At 42.5% G+C, this 24509-nt stretch overlaps 2 protein-coding genes across 2 annotated transcripts in view; one reads left to right on the top strand and one right to left on the bottom strand.

Annotated features, from left to right (window-relative positions):
- LOC306964038 (chemokine-like protein TAFA-2) overlaps positions 1-18615 on the bottom strand; it is a 102697-nt gene extending 84082 nt beyond the window's left edge. Inside the window, exon 1 of the mRNA XM_079557879.1 lies at positions 18092-18615. The gene's annotated coding sequence lies outside the window, so the exon portion shown is untranslated. The remainder of the gene's footprint in view (positions 1-18091) is intronic.
- LOC306964035 (rho-related GTP-binding protein RhoA-A-like) overlaps positions 1-24509 on the top strand; it is a 470655-nt gene that overhangs the window by 428954 nt on the left and 17192 nt on the right. The gene's annotated exons all lie outside the window — the stretch shown is intronic.

The following is a 24509-nucleotide window of genomic DNA, read 5'->3' as shown; positions in this document are numbered from 1 at the left end:
AGATTTGCTCACGGGTCTTTGATTACCATTATGTATTCAGCCTTTAAGACAACTGCTCTTAAGTTCGCCTTTAGCTATAGCATATAGCTTTTAGGAAAATCCCCTTCAGTCCTCTCTTTGTCTTGGCTGGCCTCAGTTTTGCTCTGCAATTGCTTTTTGCCTAAATACATTGGAACTAGTGGCTTAGTTCCAATGTGTGTGCTGCAAAGATTTTATTTGACTGTGCTAAAGCAAACAAATAATCATATTCGCTATTGCCAAAGAGTCTCAGAGGTGTAACTGGCACATTGGATTGCATGTTGCTGTGTGACATTTTTTGGACACAGCAGCTTTAATTTCCTTTTCTCAGCACACGCAGAGACAAAGACATGCAGGCAGCACACACCGGACACCCACTCACATATAAGCATGCATTTGTATTCAGCACAAAATGAGGTGGTTTATGTGCCTATGGCTCACTAAGAACAGTGTAGGCTGCAAATGTGATTTTTTTTTTTTTTTTTACACGCAACATCTGTCAAAGAACAAAGAAAATTCAAATCAGAGCTACGTCAGATGTCAAAATATGGACATGGCAACACTTTGATAAAGTGTTGTATTCATATGGTGAATGACATAATCCACTCACATTATTTATGTATTACTGTGGTGGCCCTGTCTTACAATCAAATGGTTCCCCGATCAGAGCAAAACCTTTGATTTGTTAGTGTTAGAGGATAACATTAAATCGCTATTTATCATACTGGGTCAGGCTGTACAGTCGTACTATCTCTGTCATAGCCTTGACTGTGGTGCTCAGACTCTTGCGTATCAGTATGACGCTCTGAGAGGGTTTATATCCCTTTTCTGTGGAAGCATAGACAGACTTGAATGGTAGGGCTAGCGCGATGTCTCAAGTTCATGTCTCCGGGTCCCGAACCAATGGTAAATAAACTTCTCCTGTATAAGACATCCAGACTCCTGCCTGTTTTTCATCTCGAACACCATTGTTCATTCTCTAACAGTTAGCCTTGATATTTTAGTTTAGTTTAGTGAAGTTATCAGCGCGCCAGCAAAGATCCTACATTTGCCACTGCGGTGAAACAGGGAGTGTTCAAATTGAAAGTATGAGCAAAGATAGAAACGGGCCAACATGCTAATGTGCGGGAGGAGGAGATTTTGACTGTGGATAGGATCAGTGGATAGCAGAGTGTGAGCTGGTGTTTTGAAGGGAGGCGACTAAACATGCAGGATTACAGAAACATGCATGAAAGAAACAAAACACCGGTCCAGATATGTTAAAGCAGTATTAAGTAACTTGTTTCTCTTAATTAATCCTTTTCGTAGTCCCTCGGGGGGTAATACAAGTGTTGATGGGATGATTGGGGGTCTTTCATCTTGCCCTGGTGTCTCTTGCCAGAAAACCAGAATTGCAACTTTGCCTGCACCACGTCAGATGCACAATACACACTAATAGAATCACAAAGAAGAAGCTAACAGGCTAACAAAGCTAACTGTGGGCTAGCGCCACTTAAACAGTATTTAAAGCCAAGTTTGGGTGAAAAAAATATCTCCATTGTGTAAATAGATGTACAATATCCCTCTCTCCCTTTGTCTTTTCTATCAGTGTAGTATTTACTCTCATGGACAATTAATGAGTGTTAGAGGATAACATTAAATCGCTATTTATCATACTGGGTCAGGCTGTACAGTCGTACTATCTCTGTCATAGCCTTGACTGTGGTGCTCAGGCGCCCACTCTCTGCCACTGAATGCTTGCGTATCAGTATGACGCTCTGAGAGGGTATTTATCCCTCTTCTGTGGAAGCATAGACAGACTTGAATGGTAGGACTAGCGCAATGTCTCGAGTTCATGTCTCCGGGTCCTGCACCGATGGTAAATAAACTTCTCCTGCATAAGACATCCAGACTGCTGCCTGTCATTCATCTATCCTCTCGAACACCATTGTTATTTCTCTAACAATGAGTACAAAAGCACAACATGCTACTGCAGTGGCGCTTATGGCCTCTAGGTGCATGAGTTACTTAGTTTTGCTTTAATGATGAGAAAATAACATTGTGATATCGTCAATTAGAATAAAATAAAAATAAATAAAGTCCACTATTATGTGTTTTTGTTACCTTCCAAGACCTCAAAAACACTTGGCCACAGATGTTTTTCATCAAAGCAGTGTTGAACCATTTCTAAAAGCTAATGTAAAATTAAAAAAAAAAAAACTCCATTTTATGCGCAAGAGGTCACTGGGTTTTGATTTTGCAATCAGAAAAAAAATATTAAATTCGAGTTTATAAATGCTCAAAATGGGAGCTATTTGATTTTTTTTTTATTGATTTTTTCTTTTTTTTTTTTTACAGTAGAAAGCTTTAATCAAATGTGGGGTCAACAGGCTAATCTCAGCCCTGAAGCAAGTCATGAATAAAAGTGTATTTGAAGCTCAAAGTTGCACTCACACAAGCACGCACACACACATACTCACCTACACACACACGCACACACGCACACGCTACAGTTTTCATGTTAATGCAAGTAAATGGTGCTCCAGTTTACCCTTTCCGCTGAAAACATACACACGTCCCACTAGACTTCTACATCTCAGTGGGACCTTTCCTGGTTAAATAGAAATAAGAGACGATGCAGAGTTCAATTTAAAGCAGAACTAAGTAACTCATGCCCCTAGAGACCATAAGTGCAACTGCAGGTGTCGTAGCATGCTGCGTGTTTTTTTTTAACTCATTAATTGTCTGTGACAGTAAATACTACGCTGACAGAAAAGACAAAGGGAGAGAGGGATATTGTTCATCCAATTACACAATGGAGTTGTTTTTTTTTATAACTCAAACTTGGCTGTAAATTCTGTTTAGGTGGCGCTAGCCCACAGTTAACTTTGCCCGTTAGCCTGTTAGCTTCTTCTTCGTGATTCTATTAGTGTGTTTTGGGTCAGGGAAAACTGCAAGTGTGGTGTTTGGGCCAGAGACACCCAGGGGAGATGAAAGACCCCCATCAACACGCATTACCGTCAGAAGGACTACGATAAGGATTTATCAAGGTAGACAAGTTGCTTAGTGTTGCTTTAAGTTCCTTCCATAAGATTGTGATTATTCCTCAGTAACACATTTTGGCACATAACTAAAAGATACCCAAATAAAACCAAGTGTGCACCATGTGCTTTGAAACCACTCCATTATTCGGTGTGAGATCATCAAACCAATTTTGGAACTATTGCAACACAAATGGTCAGAACTAATCTAAATTCAGCTTGCATTAAAAGTTTTTTTTTCTGAAATGGGATAACAGACCAAAACAGCACCTCTATGACTCAACAATAATAGTGATCAAAACCGAAGGGCTTGGATTTGCTCCCCTCTGATCTGACTCTTGAAATCCGAATACAGACTGAACTGGAGGAAGATGCCAAGAGGCGCCTCGTCTTGTAGAAAGAGAGAGCCAGTAGGTGGGGGACCTTGGAAAGCTTTTGTTCTCTCAATACGCCAGCTAAGTGAGGCAGCACTTGGCAGATGGTTCAAAGCAACAAAGTCTGAATCAATCTTTTATAGCTTGTCCAAACAGACTGTTCCAGAGGCAAACACAGAGCCCCACAAATACTTACATGCACACACAGACACACAGCCACAGCCACACACACACACACACACACACACACACACACACACACACACACACACACACACACACACACACACACACACACACAAGCACAATCGCATACAAGCGGCCGAGAATCCTGGCGCTTTTGTTAAATGGCCGTGTTGTTTCTCTTCAATAGCTTTTTGTGCATGTTTAAGTCCTGAAACTGGAGCAGATCTGGCATTGTACCTTAAGTGTGTGCGTGTGTGTGCGTGTGTGCGTGTGTGTGTGTGTGTGTGTGTGTGTGTGTGTCCTTTTTAATGAGTTCGGTTTACACACTCCGTTAATTGGCTGGCACGCAGAAGGCCCGTCCTCTCGTTCTCCGCACTCTCTCCCTAACGCACACATCTCCATTTCAGCCCTGTTATTTATTCATGTATTAGTTAGTTTGTTCCACTAGGTTCACTCGCGGGCTGCCCATGGTAATTGCCACTATATTCTCTGCATTGATTTTCACTCGGGAGTGCGGCAACACCGAAGGGCCCACGCGCGCACGCACTAAAAAAAAGTCGCTGCTAAAAGAGTCCACGTTCGTAAAGCGGCGTGAGAGCAAAGCCGCAGCAAATTGTCTTATTGGTCGTTAAAAGTTCCAAACGCATAAAGTTTTTTTTTTTTTTGGGGGGGGGGGGGGGATAATAAGCTTAGTGGAACTTAATTCTACAGATCCTCACACTTGTACAGGTGCTACTGGTGCTGTTGTTCATTCAAATTTGACCTGTTCCAGTTATGGTTTATTGTCACTCCCAGCGATGGATAGGCTGTATCTGAATTAACACCTTTTTGAGTGACAGTGGTGATTTTAAAGGCAGTTGTTGTGAATAGGTCTGGGCTCATTCTACACCATAGGACATTGCTGGAGCATGTCAGGGGGATGAAAAGACATATATATTTTTTTCATTTTTAAGCTCTGTATAGTCCCTTTAAGATCCCTGTTAGCCATTGCCTTGAGAAAGGCCGGGGTCCAGATTTTAAAAGGCGCATTTTCAATCACATTCAAAAATATTTGCGCAATATTCACATTGTATAAATCTATAAAACAAGCGTGACAACATAATCCACAATTACATCATGATTCTATTTGTTGCAGCATGTCATGAGAGTCTTTTTAAAAATGTTAAAATCTTCAATGTTAGAAATGTCTTTCAAGAGAGTTCCAGGATTTCATTCATCTGATCATAACAGCCTTCTGTCCAGTCTGACTGTTACATGATGGAAGAGAAAAATAACTGGGGAAAAACCTTCCCCAAACGTTCTAAAAACAACAATTGTTACCTGGGTAAGCCCTATATGGTTTATTGTCAATCCTATTGATGGGGCTGTAGAGTTGTGCACCTGCTCTCTTGGCACAATTCAACTTTCAGACAACGTTTTGTTGATTAGTCTTTTGTCAACGGGCAAAACCAGTAAAAAAAAAAAAAAAAAAAAAAGTTGTTTTGCATGCTGTAGTAAATGCCCTGATGATCTCTGTAAAAAGAGCAACTGCAGTGCTGTCTGTTCTGTTGCTGCTCAGAGTTGTTTTGATGAGCAATTGCACCAGTGGGAGAAACTTTTTATTTTTTATCATCACCCAGATTCAGGGTGCCCAGGCATGCTTCCTATACTGATGTGCTAGTCCAATATGACCGAGCTCCACCGAACATGATTACAAACAGGAACGGTGGCGCATGTGTGTAGTGATGTGGGCCAACAGAACACAAACTCTGCTGGGGGAGATAACGCTCAAATCTGTCCTATGCACTTCCCTCACGCCACTTCAGCTAAGAGTGCACGGGCCGGAAGATCCTCACCTCCTTTCCAACTCACACTTTCACCGAGAGTCCACGGTATAGCCGTAATAGTGGCTGGAGGAAGTGGAAGCAAACAACAAATGCATTAGCTGCTCTGTCCATCGCAGGTTATCACATATTAATGTGGCTAGAGTCCACGTTGAAGCTCAAATATGCAATAGCAGGAACACCCACACTGACAGACAGAGAGGCCGTTTCGGACTAGACTCGATTAAATATTTACACAGGATGCTTTAAAGGAGAAAGCGAGTGGGACAGAAAGAGAGTTGGTTAGGAACAAAAATGCTGTTTTTTATTAAATGCTTTGTTTATTAAAGTAACTACTGGGAGACATCAAGTTGACATTAAGGCATAATCTTATGAGGTTTATCCATCCATCCATCCATCCATCCATCCATCCATCAATCCATCAATCCATCAATCCATCCATCAATCCATCAATCCATCAATCCATCAATCCATCAATCCATCCATCCATCAATCCATCAATCCATCAATCCATCAATCCATCAATCCATCCATCCATCAATCCATCCATCCATCCATCCATCCATCCATCCATCCATCCATCCATCCATCCATCCATCCATCCATTTTCTTCCACTTGTCCGTTGCCGGGTCTTATGGCTCCTCCTGCAGGTGGTGGGTCCACAGAAGGACGGCCTCCAGATTCAAACCGGGCCTGTTGGTCTCTCATAAGGGGCTTCTGAACCGCTCTGTGTCTGACCCGTCACCTAGGACCTGTTGGGAGACCCTACCAGGGGCAAAAAGGCCCCGACAACAGAGCCCCCAGCATCATTCGGGCGCTCAAACCCCTCCACCACATAAAGGTGGCGGTTCCAGGAGAGGTGTATGGTTTATTGTTATTATTATGATTTTTCTTTTTACCAATTAACTACTGTTCATTATTGGATATGGGGATATGGACATATTTTATTTATTTTCACAGTTGCACACTTACCCATTGATTTTATGTTTTCACAACCCAATGTTCTTCTATTCCTTTCTCTTTTCACAACTGTATTTTTTTTCTTTTGTAGTGACCAATGCCCCCCTCACTCATTGAAGCCCTGAACAAACAACTCCATGTCAGATAGGTTTTCTCTACAGAGTGGCCTCTCCACCTCAGGAGGTGAGAGAGGCACATCAGCGTCTCTGGGCCGAGGAGACCGGCTCTGAATGAAAGTGTCCTTATAGCCACACGCTGCTGTTTGCTGTAGACAGGGGTCAGAGAGCAGCATGTGGGCCAGAACACTGAGTGGGTGGACACATTCAGGAAGACAATTATGAAGTATGTTTACATGAATGCACTGCCAGAGCCACCATATGTAACATATGTATATATATATATATATATATATATATGAATGAAGAATATGATGTATTCGTACAATAACCAATAATGACTTTCACATCACATCTATAGGTACGAGCCAAAGGAATGACCCCCCAAAGTGGGGTCCATGGACCCTCAGGAGCCTCATTAGAGGAGTCATATTCTTCTGAATATTCCATGTTCTCTATCAGGAGTAACCCCAGATCTGTCCGACACCAGTACAACAGTGTGTTACAGACTGTAGTCTCACCTGTGTCTCATCTGAAAAAGAAACCTCTATCCTCCTGTCGCTGCTCGGGACAAACCTCAGGAAGATAAATGGATTTGCTCCTATTTTCTGTCAATGCCACAAAAGGACAGAGAGATACTAGGACTTTACCATTCTATTGTTAAATCATTACTCTTATTTCCTCTGGCTTCTTCCTTCAGGGGACAGGGACACCACAGAACATTGTCTTGGCTGTGCTTGGATTTCCATTCTAATGTGCCCGGGCTTTACCCCAGATGCCTCTCTGGGCTTGGGACAGGAGTTAATGTACACAGACAGGATGATCTTCCATCCATAACTATGACAGCAATTATTTCATTGAACGCTAAAAGTTTATTTTGGTTCAAAACAAACTTCATACTATGCTCAGTCACAAAGATAGATCACTTTTTGGATGAAAAACTATTATTTACTCTTTCCAAAGTGTTTATGATGAAAAAATTGTCAATTAGTCAACTTACACTGTGAAACTAATATATGATAGACTCATTATATGCAAAGTGAGATATGTAGCCTTTATTTGTTATAATTTAGATTTTTATGGCTCAGCCTGTAAAAAATCAAAATTAAAAATCTCATAAAATTTGAATATTTTGAAAATGGACTGTAAGCCATAATCATCCAAATTATATAAAATAAAGGCGTTACATATCACATTTTGCATGTAGTGAGTCTATATTATATATTAGTTTCACATTTTAAGTTGGATTACAGAAATAAATGAACTTTTGAACAATATTATACTTTTTCCGAGTTTCACCTGTACTGTCTATTTTGCAGGAGATAATTGTGTGCACTACTTTTATAGAAGACATCCTCTTCTACATAATCCAGGCCTAAGAGCCTGTATCCCCTTTGTCCAAAGTCAGCATAAATGGCATGGTTTAACTCGACAAATCAACAAGCAAATCACTGCACGCCGCAAACCTGATCATTTGCAGTGTCAAGCTCAGAAGGAAAAGCCTCATTACCTGACAGTGACTCTTCTCTCTTCACATAAAAACACAATCAATTTTCAGGATGAAGACAACATATTGAGCCGAGATAATTGACAATCCCGTTGGTTGTGACCTGTTCTCCCACAGCCCCGGCGCATCACAAATGAGTCTCCTCTTTGTGGCCGCTCAGTCGCAGCTGCAGCCCGGGAGAAGACACAAGGCCAACTCTGCCTCCATCAGCACACGCTCGCCGGAATGCTAATAACGTCAGATTCACCCAAATTGAAAGCAGCCTTTTGGTAATTCATGGCTTTAAAATTAGAAGTTGTGCATTCAGCGGCATACCTCACACTCCTCCACTGAGCGAAGAGAATGTTGTTTATCTCAAGTCTCCAGAGATGAACAGTTTTCTATTTTCTTTGTACAAAAACTCACTTTGAAGAGATCCTTAAGGCATTGGGCCATTTTTGATGTAATTTATCTATGATCTTGATGACAATCTTATCCATTGCAGTTTTTCTGGTGCCATTTATGTTTTTAATTGAATCTTGTTTTCCGTTGAGATACAGTATCTTCTCTTCATGGCCTCTGGAGATTCAATAAAGACCTAAACAACAAGTCTCAATAATGAACAACTGTGGGCTGCTGCTGCTGCTGCTGCTGTTTGTTGCTGCATTGTTGCCAGGGAAATAAAGGGACGTTGTCATCCGTTGGCCAAATGCCTTTCTTCAGAAGTGACCTCAGCAGCACTGAAGTTACCGTAAGTGTGAGGCTGTGTTTGCCAGGCTCATTTTTCCATTTTCACTTGTTCCTCTGCATCAAGGATTGAACATATCACAGAAAACAATCAGATGTGCAACTGACTCAAATCACAACAACGCAGCCCAAGAAGTGACTTCCTGTTTCACTCCAACACCCCAAAATAAAATCACACAGCTCGTCTCATTGATTAGTTCAGCAGGTACTTGCAACATTACAAGAATATAATTAAATGCACACATTTGAAGTGCTTTGTCTCTTAATAGTTAGGCAGAAAGAAAGTTGAACTAATGAATAAGATGATGCTTTTATTTTGGCGCGAGTCAATTATGGCAGTTTTCAATCAAAGAGCTTTACTTAACAACTTTGCCCTCCAAAGCGATGGCTGTTATAAAAGTGCTGGATATTCGTTCTTCAGCACCATGGACAGCTCTGTTGTTCTCACTAGTCCTATTCAGTGTGGTAGTCGGTGCATCTGCTCCTCCACCACCACCACCACCACACCGCTTGCAACTGCCCTCTCTGTGCTGCCTCATACTGTGTGGGGTAATGGCAGTGTCACAATATTAGTCACATTAGGAGCGGATTAGTGTGAGTCTTAAGGATGTGATCCCAGGGAGGGAAGGGGGGGTGGGGGTTGCCACATCCTCCCCACAGCTTGTATTACCGCCGCCCTGTCTCTTAAACAGAGGAAGAGAGAGAGAGAGCAAAGCCACCCGCGCCCCTCAATGAGATCTGTGGGGAACATGACACGTGGCACCAACACCTATCTCGAACACCCCGCACACCCCCCCCCCCTTGCATGCTGTTTTTATCCTGTCTATTGAAGTGCAGGGGGGGGTGAAGCGTGTATCAAGGGGGGGGCAGCTTTAGGAGGTGACACCTGAGGATTAAGCTGGTCCAATGCTGCGCGGCGGAGACGCTTCAATGGGTGTTTACTGTAAGAGCAAGCGTGTGTCGCCAAAGGATAAAAGAGTGTGGCAGCTGTGGCAACAAACAAAATGTGCAGAACTATGTAATGAGATGAGTAAGACGCAGAGGAAACATCAAAAGCCAGTAGCAGGAATTCAATTTGAAATAGTATTTAATCGAAAAAGTATCTTTCCACTTTGTTTCATAAATTATATATAAGCTTTAATGAGCAATGTTCCTGTCCAAAAATGTCCCTGATTCAATTAAACTTCAAATAAAAAAGCCACCACAACAACTAACAGGCTATTCACCATCTACTCCTGACATGTTCTTAGACGTGTTACCCATTTTTCTCCCAACCTGGTGTACACTTAATTATAATAACAAAAAAAGAATAATATCACCACTCAAAAGTAATGGTTCAGAATGTTAAGTTTCTGCATTGGAAATGTAACTGTACATAATATAAACACGTTGAAATCTACATAATAGTCAAGTAGTTCGCATAAAAATCTGTTTTTGCTGTAGAAAATGCAGATTTGATGCTACAGTAAGTGTCACGGAGCAATACAAATGCAATTCTGAATGTTTATGTGTAGAGTCTGTTATACTGCACCATAAGTGAGCTTTATCTCCACATAATCTCCTCATAAACACTCCACACACACTCAGAGTCATATTGTTATGGGCCTAATGCACAAAATGCTTTGCGGTGAATACATAACAGGACAATTAGATGTAATTACATGCGCTGTAGGCTTTGCTAACGTAATGAGGCAGTCTTAAAAGAGCCGCAGGTTACACTTTTGAGAACATAATCAAAGACTGGGAGATAAAAGGGCAAAAACACACAAACAGTGGGAAATGGCACAAGGGAAGGCCTGAAGCACAGCCATATGGGACAAGTGCAAAAAAATATGCTAAAAAAAAAAAAATAGGAATGCTTTGGTGGCAAATGGGGCTACTATAGCAAAGAAAAATATGTTTTGAGCGCCGGTGGTAAGATGGGTCAATTACATCATAACGGCTGTGTAAAAACGATAAAGTAGTACTTCAGTCTTTGTATCTTAAAGATATAGTATCACAAATGTACCAACTGTAATTCTAACATGTTTGCGCTGGCGTTGTTTTTAGTGCCCTCGTGTTGCACCTGGCCACTTTTACAGCCCCTGTTTTCTCTCCCAGCTCGACAGTTTTCAAAACACTGCTCTAAAGAAAAACTGTCAAACTCAAAGGGCTCAAAGCCCACACTGGTGAGTATAGGATTTACTCGCTTTGGTCAAACTGGACCTTTTGATATTAAGGTCCTCAAAGCCTTTCGCTTGGTCATTCCTGTGCTCTATTAATCATTGTTGGAATTTAACGAATCTCTCTCTCTCTTTTTTTTATAGAATGCCGATATAAATCACCTAAAACTTTATTGCCTGAAGAAACACCCTCCATCAACCTTCTGTCCTTGACTGTCATACACACAAAAAGTATACTTTCTACTCAGTCATAAAGTACTATTTGTGTGTGTGTGTTTCCCCTCTCCTGTATTTTTAATTAATTCCTATTGGAGTATATTTAAATCCTAAAGCACTTTGAGCTGTACTTCACAAGTGCTCTGAGAATGCCTGTGTAACAATACCCAAAGCACTTTGTATTGTGTTATTCACTCACACTCAGTCCTCGGCTGCCCTGGAACAGCACCTCCAGTCGCTCACTTGCACACTGCATTCACACAGGCAAGGTGGGCAAAGTGTCTGGACAAAACAAGCTTGCACCTGTAGGGATCGAATGGTCAAACTCAAGACAACCCGCCTTACCACCTGAGCCACTGTATATTTCATTAACTCGCGACAGGAGTTCATTGGCACTCCCCTTCATCAACTATTTATCTTGTTACTGATATTTTCTTATTCAGCCCAAGTTATAACATTCTGCAAGGAATCACAAACCTATACCTAACAAAACAATGCAAACTCCCTACTGCACTTCCTAAGTGATCAAAATGAAATAACAAGTAAACACAAATATAACCATCATTTGAAGTCCAGGGTTTGACACAGGCTCTAATGGCCTCTGTGATTAGTGTCTTGATGATGGAGAAAGCAGCAGGAGCCCGTGGGGTGTGGTGTTCTCATTGACTTGTAGTGAGCACTAATAGCTCCTCTTAGCCCTGAGCCATAATGAGCCGACCCTGAAGGGACTTAAGTAAGGGACAACTGACAACGAAGCCCCCTACAGACTCTAATGCAGCTGTGAAAGTGACATGTTATTGCGCAGTTATTATTATATAATTATTATTTGCCAACACATTTAAACCAACCAAGATGGCCCAAATGAGTAAAAATACCTATAGTATTGCCTCTCTTATTGGTAAATGGCAAATGGTCTCAACTTATACAACTCTTTTCTACCTTTATCAGGCCCAAAGCGCTATACAGTAAGGAACCAGTCACCCATTCACTATTCACTATCTCAGTCATACATCAGTGTACGCAGACACTGGAGGCAAGGGTGAAGTGTCTTGCCCAAGGACACAACGACAGTGGGCAATTGACTATGTGCATAACTGTTAATAATTAGGCAGAAAGAAAGTGGACTTAATGAATGAAGTAATGAATGTGATGGTGCTTTCATTTTGGTGCTCTGGATCGAAACAGGAAGTCACTTCTTGGGCAGCGTTGTTATGATTTGAAGTTATGTCAATTCTGAAATCTGAATTCCAAGTAAGTGGCATGCCCCCAAAACCAACCGACAAACCCTGATTTTGTGATGGCTTTAGTGGACAGAGCTAACTAGAAACAGTCTTCATTAGGCACAAACTGACACTGTGTTATCCTGGTATAGGCGTGCTTGGTCAGGAGTGCCGCTCATTAACAGTGCAAATGAAGAGAAACGTGTTGACTGGGGCCTGGAGTTACTGATGAGGCGTGATGGATGGCTTTCCACTCAAAAACATGGCACCTCATCACTCACCTCGGACACAAACACACACATCTCATTGTAGCTCTTGTGCTTTATCTTATTCCATCCCTTATTAACCCACTCCGCAACCACTTAGTCTATTTTTCAACGCCATTCGTGGGACATATTGTGCTGGCACTGCAGTCACATACAGGAGAAACAGTGTTGGCGCATCCAGCCCATTAGTCAAGCAAGGAGTGTTATATGTGCTGTGTTCGCCTGTTTTCAACACATTGTTGGCATGTGGTTAGTTAAAGGTGGTGCTGTGTCTAATTAGCTGAGTGATCAGATGTCTGAAGTTATATATAGATAAATGATAAAATACTCTGAAAAACACCTAACTAACATGTTACCCCCAATACAGCTGATTTGATATATCAGTGCAGTAAGATTTGAATGGCTCTATACGGTACCGAAATTGGCTTTACAAAATGACGTCAACAACTCACACTATGGCTGCTATTGCTTTGCAGCTTTTGGTGTAGATTTTCACTGACTTCTTGAGCTTTTACTGTGGCAGTAATGTATACCTGTGCAACATTTTATTTGGCTCTATCAGCATGATCTAAAACAGCCCTCTTGACTCCAAAAAGGCTGGGCCTGTTACACCTGTACAAATGCACAGTGATACAATTAAATTAAAAGGTCACCTCACAGGAATACAGAAAGTTCCTTCAAAGGTGCAGCCATGTAAGCTAAATGAAATTAAAGCCGCAAGCGGCATCAAACAGCCTTCGCGGGCCGTGCCTCCTTTAGCGCCTCTATTGCCGCGCCATAACCCTACCAAGGGCGCCAGCGTGGCCACACTGCATTTTATTGCCCTGATGTGCCATTAATCTTTGTGAGTAAACATCTAAGCTACATTTTTAGCCTCTCCGTGTGAATAATGGCTCCAGCCTGCAGAGGGCGCTAGCGCGCTGTAATTTTGTATAATGTGACCACTTCCATGACCACTGTCTACAAGCTCCTTACAGACGGCGCTAACGCGCTGTAATTGCCATGGCAACATCGGACAAAATATGATATGGGTCTCATTGGCTTTTTTGATCGGGATGCCATCAACTATTTTTGTGCCAAATTTCATTCATTTCCGAGAAACACATTTTTTGTCTCATTATGCATTTTTTCTTCTGCACCTGGAGGGGGCGCTATCGCGCCCAATGTCACTTTTTCAAATGTGTTGTGCACAGAGTTGAAAGGTCAATAAAATGTATATTTCCGATTTTTAATCGGAGTTTGTTTGTGCGAATGGGAGCAATTTGTAGTTGGCGACAAATCGCTAAATTCTTCGTATAGATTGCCGCAAACAAAACGTAAAACATAGCAAAAAGATTTGGGTAACTTTTGATGCCCCACATCTGTAGATGAGCTGGAGCGATTTTGAGCTCATTTGGTCAAACGAGGAGTTCGTTAAAATGCGACGTCAGTGAAAATGCTGACTCAGCATTTTACAGACTTGTCAAAATGGCGGACTTCCGGTTTGTCAGGGGGCGTGGTCACAATTACATTTTTTGTTTGCCGTAACATGACAAATGTCTGTACTGAATCCCGTCGCTCTACGACAAAGTTGCCATTGGCCCCTCCCCCATTGGCACAATGTATTTTAATTTTTGTAGGTGGCGCTGTCGCGCCATTTTTCCCCTCAATATAAAACACACATTTAAATTAATTTTTCACCAAACCTGAATTTTGGGCAAAGTTTGGTGAGTTTTCGACAATGTTCAGGGGGTCAAATTCCTGCTCAAAGAGCAGAAGAAGAAAGAAAGAAAGAAAGAAAGAAAGAAAGAAAGAAAGAAAGAAAGAAAGAAAGAAAGAAAGAAAGAAAAATAATAATATTTTCTGCAAAAACAACATCGTCGCTTTCGCGACGACAACATATTATACATTTTTGGAAAGCTCTCAACGACCCGCACACAGCCGTGAGGCTCGGAGGAACACCTCCGTATGACAGTTGACCATATACCCCCATTCATTTTCTTGCAATACACGGTGAGTTTACGTTTGACATGGGGACAGCGCTTTGCGCTGTTTTTGTGCGCTCCGCGCACCTTGGTACGTGCGCTTCGCGCACTGGCCTGCGTTGCGATTACAATAGGTCCTTGCGACGCCAGGCCGCTCGGGCCTAATTATACTCTGGTGTTAACCTGTGAATCTTGTCAAAGCAGGTTGTCTGTAATTACTACAGTGTTTGATAAGATAATGTTGATGGTAAGTATCAATTATAGCCTCTCACCAGGGAATAAATAATTCTATGGTTTAATTCATGTTTTTGTTAGAAACATAGGAAATATTCCATAATGCCAAAGGTGGGACCCACGGTATTCTTATGTCACTGCATACTCATTTCCAACAAGGAAATAAAAAAGATATGAACATGAGAAACATGTCAAAGCAGGTTTAACCTCTTAACCCACACCTGAACCGAGCTTCTTCCCCAGTTTGGCTTTACCCAAGTCTAAAAGCTTCTTGAAAAAAGTGACAAAATAGCGGCAAAAACGAGAATGAAAACAAAACAAAAAGCGATGAAAGTGTGACAAAAATGTGATATGGATGTCAGGGGCGCAGATAGGTTTTTGAAACTGGGGGGGACAAAGCTGCTCAGGCATGACAACCTATCAAACTTAATTGCCCATCATTGCAAGACAATAATGCGTATTGGTACGGTTTCTAATCACTCACCAAGCATGCCACATGACGTATGAAAAAGCAGTCCTGACGTAGGCTACACTGTCTGATAACCAAGTAAACCAACAGCTCGCGTTTCGCATTTTGACACACGCACAGCCCAGTCAACACAAACACATGAGCGCAATACCGTTTCTCGCCGCATATCAAAGTGAATGGTCAAGGGAGGCGCTGTTTCGCACATTGCAAAATGCTTGCAAGATATTTTTCTTCATAAAAGTGAGGGGGACGGATCCAGGTGAATGAAAATCTGGGTACGTCATGTCCCCCCCGTCCCCCCCGCTATCTGCGCCCATGATGGATGTAACAACAAAAGTGACGACAACACAGCAACAACGCAAGGAAAAAGATCCATTTATATTAGTTTTGTAGGTCTTAGCTTTCAAATGAGACGCTACACTGGCCTCTAGTCTGTAAACTCTCCAGTCGAGAAGCTTTTAGATTGGGTAAAGCAGGAGGAGAAAATGTGCTCGGTTCAGGCGGGGGTTAAGAACTTAAATCTAAATCTTGACAGGCTTACTATGTTCTAGTCTAGGCCAGTGGTTCCAAACTTTTTTTCCCTCGAAGTCACCCCTTTCTGAAGGCTGGAGACACGCCGGGGTCCCCAAGTCCAATATTGCTACACTCCAGCTCTCCGGGTACACACTGGGGCTAAGTAAACAGTGGTTTGTCGAAGTGCCTTCCCGCCCTATGCGCGACCTATGTAGACTTGTATAACAGAAGCAGAAATTGAGTTTGTTCAGGCTGCTCTTCCTCATTCTACAAGTCCCTACGCCTCAGTCTGCAAGCTGCCTCTCACCGCCACTGTCCGACACAAACCATTTGGGGAAAGAAACGTTGTGTACATGTGTGTGTCACAGTGCATCCTGAGCTGAAATTACATACACAGATATGGCTCAGAAATGGGAAAGAAAGAAAAACAGAGAGAGAGAGAGAGAGAGGGGGACCTGAGCTTAAAAAAATATGTGTTTGGATGTTCTCCCTCACCTTTGGGAGGAAGGATAAGAACAGGGCTGCCGGCGAGGAATGAATTTACGGGGCGCGATCTCCCAGAAACAATTTCTTTATGTGGGTTACACACATTCAGAGTGGCTGTTCGTCCCCCCGAGGCCTCAGCACACCACACACTCTGCTGCAGACCGCCAATGAAATCGCCAACACCTTTTATAGGACACCAGCTTTTTATTTATTTTTATTTATCCCCAGCAGCTTTCTCCTTCAGTGTGTGCGTGCGTGTGCGTGTGCGTGTGTGTGTGTGTGTGTGTCTTGGTTCTTTTCAGTTCTGCACCTCATTCTTTTCTTTTTTTTTTCATTTCCATCTTGTACAGCTGCAGCGGGAGAAATTCAACACGGACTGTACTTTTTATTCTATACCGGGGTGGCTCTGTCTTGTAGTATGATCCACAGGGCACAGTAGGAGATGGAGGAGGCAGAACAAAAACAGACGCAAGGTGTATGAGGACAGATATAAAAAAAAATATGATGATTTGTCTCTCGAACTTTTACATTAATGAAGTGAAAATACATGCGTTTGATTGCTTTTGTAATTCATGGAACCTGTGATGTAATAATATCATATGATTTAAATAAAACGTGACTTCCCATCTTGAGCATTGGTCAGCTAATTACTGTGCAAATCATCTAACAAGTGTCACAAGATTAAAGAATGCAAAATCAAGTATTGGCGACAGTTCTGAGTCCTTTTCAATCTTCGCAATGCAATCTTTTGTACTTTATTCACCTATTTCCTCCACTGTCCCTATGCATATTGTATATTGGCCACATCTGCCCTAAGCCAACCAAAAAAGAGCAGCCAAAAAGACGTTCATGTCCAATCCTTGGATAATTGAGAAGTGTCTTGCGTATGGACACAATAACAACCCAGAGATAATAATAATTTGACAAAAAGTATGCTCTGTGACATTTAATTTGTGCTCCCAGTATCATCGTGTCTGTTAGTTCATTATAAAAGCAGCTCTTCGTTGTCAGCCTTGCTTTGGATGCACTTCTTTCTTAAAATGTCATTTTGATCCTGAGCGTAAGCCTCCTCCAGATCAGCCCACCTCCACTCGGCCCTCATCCTCTCAGTCATGCCCCAGTCTCTGCAGCTTCAGCACAAGAGCGTGACAGAACACAATCACTGCTATAATCCAGCACATCCAAACATCCAACCAGCTCTGTACACCAACTTTTAGCGATTCACAGTCACCGAGAAGACCTTTTAGACGACATAAAGCCAGCAGCAGGCTATTTATGATGCAGCTGATGCTCACAAATGTGCTCTCCTCGTTCATTATTTCCGTCTCGTTGTTCTGTAGCCTGTACTGTTGCTGCAACTATTTTAATGTGATGATGACAATGACAAGTAGCTGTGCGTCATCGGTGCTTATTCCGTGAAAGGAATGTGCCCGTAGGGAATGTATCACTTTCTGCTGGTGAGCATGTTTAGTGGGAAATATTACAGGAAACAGAGTAAAAGGTGTTGGGACAACGGCTATATGAAGGAAAAACTCGACTTCTGCCCGGAACAGCGCACCACATATAGTGCAATGTGTCCAAATACGCACAGACCTGCGCGCGCCCCGCGTGCGCGTGGAAGGGATGCTGTGGAACACCTGAAACAACCGCACTAATTTGTCTTTCCCAAAGCAACTCTACTTTAAGTCCTAATATGCGCAAAACCATTGATCTAAACTCGTCAGGAGAGTTTGAGCATCATATGGTGTCTGAGTCTTCCAGAGCCTTCGGAGACCTGGTAAATTACACCCGAGGAGATGGATGGATTTGAGACGCTGCGGGTGCTCTTACCTGTTGGTGCGGTGTGGTGTCGTTCAGCCCAGCAGGTAAAGGTCTCTCCTCATAGCCGCTACGCTTGCCGACACGGAGGACAGCCAGGCATTCCCGTCTCCAAAACGTGCAACAGCGCCTGTCTCTCGGTGCCGCACGTGCGTGCACACCAACTGGTTGTACAGAAGCAGGAAAAGTTATTCCATCCCCATCCACAGCTGCTGTGCGGCCGCTGACAAATAAACCCGCGGACAGATGAGGGCTCCTCGCGCTGGTTACTCCTCGCCAAGAACCGGTTATCTCAAAGTTCCGTGCCTCTCTGTCTCCTCTTGAACGCAGAAGCACGACGCGGAAACTTAGTTACTGAGCCAAGGCGAAAACTGCAAAAAGATCCAAGTCCGGACTAAGGTGTGTTTTTCTATATTTTTTTGATTTTTTTTTTTTTTATCCCGTTCGGGTTTCCTGTTTGAAGTGGTGTTCAAGCGGCGGGACAGAGGTGCGATGCGGACATAGAGCTGGGCAGACTGGAGTGTGCGCGCGTCTCCGCCTGCAGCAGTTTAACGCGCAACACTGAAGTGGAGCAGCGCGCCCCAGCGGTTGGATTGGGATTAGCATGCAGAACATAATCCATGAAAACGATACTGTAGAGAAGATCCCCATATGTTCTGCACCATGACATTAAGGATACATTATATCGCACAGTTCTGTCAACACAGGCCTCCGCAGACACAACACTTTACATAACAGGAGGAGGTTCTTATACTTTGGCACAATGTGCATTCATTCAATTGCACCTGGTTTTGGTTTGCACAGACAGTAGACTCGTCCTTTTTCCTTTTGTTGCATTAACTCGCCCTTTAACATACTAAAGTTGAACAAACTATTGTCGTACAGAAACTTAACTTTCGCTTTTTTTTTTTTTTTTGATCAGTGGAAGTTAAAAAAATGTCACTAAACGCGTTGACGTTGCTTTGCTCCAGATGTGTCAGCACAGCCTCTCGGGGGGGAAAGGACAGGGGGACAATACTCTGAAATGTTTGTCGCTTGAAGAAGGACAAAACAATATTGGCTCACCCATACAGACACACACACACACACACACACACACACACACACGCACACACACACACACACACACACACACACACACACACACACACCCTCTCTTCAGGGCTGTGTGAAGTTCAAATTAAATTGAACTCACTTTTGCTGTAGCCATTTCCCCACAGACATCTTCACCAATGAGAGTGATGGACACCATTCTCAACCCGACCGACCCGCGTGTTTGTGTCTCTTCCTCAACTTCCTTGAAAAAAAAAAAAAAAAACTTCACTCACTGCAAATGACTTTGTCCATATAGAAGAAGTTCATTTTAGGATAGGATACTATGCCCCGCCGGCCCCTGTGTCTAGATGTGTCCGTACAAGCGTGTTGTACGGTGGGCTAGTCCCCCCCCCCCTAGTGGTATGTGTAACAGATGGTCAGCAAAAAGTATTAAGGCCAAGGAAGTCAGGCAATGGGGGAAAGTTTGTTGTGAAGTCTCTTGCTTGGAGAGAAAGTACAAGTCGACCCTCAGTGCTGTTGCTGCGGCTGTGTGGATAGTGTATTTTTATAAAGCGTGTGTGAGATGTAATCGAGGTGATGATGTATGGTTGCACACATGGCTGACAGGGTAATTGATCCATAGTGGGGGTGTGCGTGAAGGCCCAGTGCCAGTCATATATCATTCCAGCCACTGAGCTAATCCGTTACACTGACAAAGAGTTCCCATTACTGATGTCTCCACTCTTTCAGCCTCCCCATCTTCTATCCTCAACACATTTTTTCTCCAACCCGCGTGTAGTTTAATTCCTCATTGCCCGATCTGTGCGTATAATCTCCGCGATACACCAAAGCTCCGTGTTTTCCCTGCTTTTTCAAATTATTTTCAATAACTCAGTTGGGGCACTTTCAAATCCTGTCAAATGTGGCATCATTCATACATTTTTGGGAAATTATAGTTAATTACATATTTCTGCATTAACTTGACTTCTCCTCGTGGATATGTTGTACACGTGAGGCTTGGGCTTCTGCCTCACTTGCTGGGGGCTCTCTCTCCAACTCAGCCTGTGCTATGTCAGATAACAAACAGTGAAACGCATGCATGGGCGATCGCAGGGCTGCTTGGAAACCGTCAGAAATCAGTGTAATTCCTGTGGGATCGCTGGCATTTTGCACACAGCCCACATGCGCTCAGCCTGGTGGCCTTCCAATGCCACAGCAGAGAGGGATTTGGAACGGTCCAGGCAGAGACCCCAGTGCTTTCCTGTCACTGGAAGATAGTGGGCTCCTGAGATCGCGGCTTTGCATGATCATGTGACTATTTTTGACTATTATTTTTTATATTTGTAAGTGAAATATTTGTGTACTTATAAGTATTTTTTTGGGGGGGTGTTGGAAATTGACGTCAGTATTTTGTAGGTTTTGACTTACCTAACTAAATTTAGTATAATATCTGTAACAATGTGTAATAACTTGTACCTATGTACACTGCGTTCCAAATGATTATGCAAATTGTATTTTTGTGTCAAAAAGGTAAAAAAAATAAAATAATGAAACTTGTGGATGGTATCGTGTCTCAGGGCTCTTTGAATCACTGACATTAAATCTCAGAGACCTGGGATAATTAGTTGTCAGGTTAAGCCCAGTTAAGAGAAAAACTACTGAAAAAGGGTGTTCCACTGTATTATGCAGACCATCATTTTCAAGCAATATGGAAAAGAAAAAGGATCTCTCTGCTGATGGAAAGCGGGAAATAGTTGAAAGACTTGGTCTAGGTATGAAAACCTTCGATATTCATGAAAGATTAAGCTTAATCATCATACTGATAAGAGATTTGTGGATGATTCAGAGCACACTCAGGTTTGTGCAGATAAAGGCACAATATGGATGGTTTCAGCCAGACAAACACATCAGATTAAGAGAACAGATGCTACAAAGCAGCATACAGGTATTTGAAGCTGCTGGTGCCTCTGGAGTCTCCCGAACATCAAGGTGTAGGACCCTCCAGAGGCTGCAGTTGTGCAAAAACCTTCTATCCGGGCCTCCCCTAAACTGTTAATTGAAGCTCATGAACAGAAACGGCTGCAGTGGCTCAGAAATACATGAGGACTCCTTTTCAAACAGTCTTGTTCACTGATGAGTGCCATGTAGCCCTGGATGGTCAAATCAATGGAGTAGTGGATGGTTGGTGAATGGCCACAATGTCCCAACAAGGCTGTGACGTCAGTAACGATGGGGCGGAGTCATGTTTTGGGCCAGAATCATGGTGAGAGAGCTGGTCGGCCCCTTTAGGCCCTTTTAGGCTCCCTGAAGGTGTGAAAATTACCTTTGAAAAAGATGTGGAGTTTCTGACTGTCTTCTATGCTACAAAAAGAAGAGCCGCGTTTTCCGTAACAAGATCATCTTCATCATGACAACACACCGTGTCCTGCTGTAAAGAATACCTCTGCATCACTGGCTGCTATGGGCATAAAAGGAGAGAAACTCATGATGTGGACCCCCTCCTCCCCTGACCTCAACCCTATTGAGAGCCTTTGGAGCCTCAACAAAAAAAAAAAAATCTATGAGGGTGGGAGGCAGTTTTCATCCAAACAGCAGCTCTGGGAGGCTATTCTGACATCCTGCAAACAAATCCAAGCAAAAACTGTCCAAAAACTCACAAGTTTAATGGATTTAAGAATTTTGACGCTGCTATCACACAAGGGGATGGTAAAATATAACTTGACCTGTTAATATTTTTTTTGATTGAAATAGCTTTTGATTTCAGTAAATTTGACCTGCTAATGCTACAAATTCAACAAATGACAATGTCCTATTACATTATGTACCGACAAAGTACTAATACTGTTATTAAGTTATTCTGCTGTGTATCTAACCCACAAGTTACAGATTGTTACGGAGCACATTACATTGTACTAAACTTACAATGTATCAAGGTACTGTAAAATAAAGTGATACAGAAGATTTTATTTGAGCAAATTAAATGGCCTGACTCCAAAATGCAATGTTGGGGCTTCAAGATAAAAAGTTTGGGAACCAGGATAGGCCCATCTCTTTGCTGCTTTAACCGAGTGCCTTTAGCTTTACCTAAATCTAAAAGCTTTTTGAAAAAAATCGCCACATAATAGCAATGAAAATGTGACAAAAACACCACAAAAGAGAAAAGTGACAATAAAGCAATGAAAAGATCCATTTAAATCAGTTTTGCAGGGCTTAGCTTTCAAATGAAGCATTTCTCTGGCCAATAGGCTGTGATCTTTTACATTTGGGTAAAGCTGAACTGGAGAAAAGGCACTTGGCAGGTGATTAAGCTAAAGTCTGGGCGCTTACATTTCTACATCAAGCTTCATGCATACAGTTTGTTTCTTCTCCTTGTATATAAGTACATTTTACATGACCTTGTTGTGATCCATGTTGTTCCTGGGATGGCCAATCAGATCCCAAGGGTGGCCACCTCCCTGGATACGCCCTTATTTGACCAAAATGTGGGAGTAAATGTTCGAAACTGACAGATGACATGGGAATAAGCGGGGGATCATGCGATAATCCGAGCACATGTGGAGACTGACACAGGACTTTGCAAATCATCATAATTATAACAGTAATTATCCGACATGTGGCTGCCGCTTAGGCTTTTGATGTTAAATCGTGTTTTTGGCAACTCTTTGTTAAAGATTAAGTGGACGACTACCAAAAACCGCATTAACTTGATTGGTTACACAAAACGCTCTGACTGCCTAAGGCCTAAAGTAGCAGGGATATTCTCCTGTCACCTGGCTGCAACCCCTTTAATACCAACAACCACATACATGTTTTAACTGCGTGATGCCTGAGAAACCACCGGTAAACATAATCAAACTGAGATTCATAATAATGCTCTGCTTTGTGTAATATTGGGCTTGCACCATATCCTGCATTGTTCAGTGCATGTTTGGCAGACAGTGGCAGCATTAGCACATGAAAGACAACAGCTGGAGCGCGCCTGGCTCTGTGCATGCTTGTTTGTTCTCATATCATTTCACAGCATAATCCTGTGGGCCTTTGATTTAGCATGAGGTCAACTGGTCTGATTAACTGTCTATCTAAGTTCATATCTCTGAAGAAGGGAAATTAAAAGTTTGGCCCAATTTATGTTCCAACTGTAAATGCTGAGTAAGTCATTTCATACTTGAAAAGTTCCTGGTAGGACTTCGAATAATATGCGTTACACTAGATCACTTATCAGAGGCTGTAAGTCGAGTTGAAAGACGGCGCTGCTCTGGGCCAAGAACACTTTATCTGAGATAGCAGCGGGGTGCGCCCTCCCCACCTCCCGCTCCTCTTCTGTCTATACCGCACTCCTTTCACTCAGTCACAGATGTAAATGTTCAAACCGACTAAATTCTTCAAAGCTGCTATGAGCATGAAAGCTCAGTCTCCGCCCTCATTGCAAATTGATGGCCTCGAATCGCAGCTTGAAAACCTGATGAGGCTGACTGGAGACTCTCATTAGAGGGTAACTACTTTACAGCTACGTTTACAGGCGAGACGTCCCCGACACACCGTGCAGTGATCTCCTTTGGTCCAAATCGTCTCTTTAATGCTGCAGAGTGACACAACACAGGCACATGTTTACTGCCGCTGAGAGTGGATGTGATGGATATCCATAAGGTTGTTTTTAAAGTCACACTGAATACTATTGGAAGGAACCAGACAGTGACCCACCAAGGCAATAGTTCTTTCCCTGAGTAGATGGGCCCAGGCATCTTGTACCAGACATCGCTATATTCACTATTTGGGTGAAATCTCATTGGTCTTATGAAGGATTTCCAGATCGAGTTGGTGTTTCTGGTTCACATTCAAAACCAATGATCACTGTTAACCCCATAACATTTTCTCCAGTTTATAACACAACAAATCAAGCAACAAAAACACACGACTAAAGAGTGATGAAAAAGCAACGAAAACATGACAAAAAACGTGACAAAAGCTCTTCCAAAATGTGACAGAAACGCAGCAAAAGACGTGGTGGAAAAGCAACAATAACAGAACAAAGAAAGCGCTGAAAACATACGACTAAAGAGCACTGAAAAAGCAACAAGAAATCAATAAAAACAACAAAAAGAAAGCCACGAAAGAGCATCAGAAAGGTGACAAAAATGCGATAAAAAAGTGACTAATACTTGACAAAAAAAACTACAAAAACACAATAGAAACGCTTTAAAAAATGTGACACAATAAAGTTACGTTACTGTTTTGTAGGCCTTAGCTTTCAAATGAGACCGGCCTATAGGCTGTAAGCTCTAAAACATATGCCCGGTGGGTTAAGAGGTTAATGCGCAAATGGTTCTCCAATTTATTTCACACCAAGTGCCGCACAAAACCTCTTGCTGTTTCGAGTATACCATATCAGATCGAA

Source organism: Gobius niger (assembly GCF_951799975.1).
Source record: "Gobius niger genome assembly, chromosome: 6".
Taxonomy (NCBI): Eukaryota; Metazoa; Chordata; class Actinopteri; order Gobiiformes; family Gobiidae; genus Gobius; species Gobius niger.
This window is presented reverse-complemented; position numbering and strand designations above follow the sequence as displayed.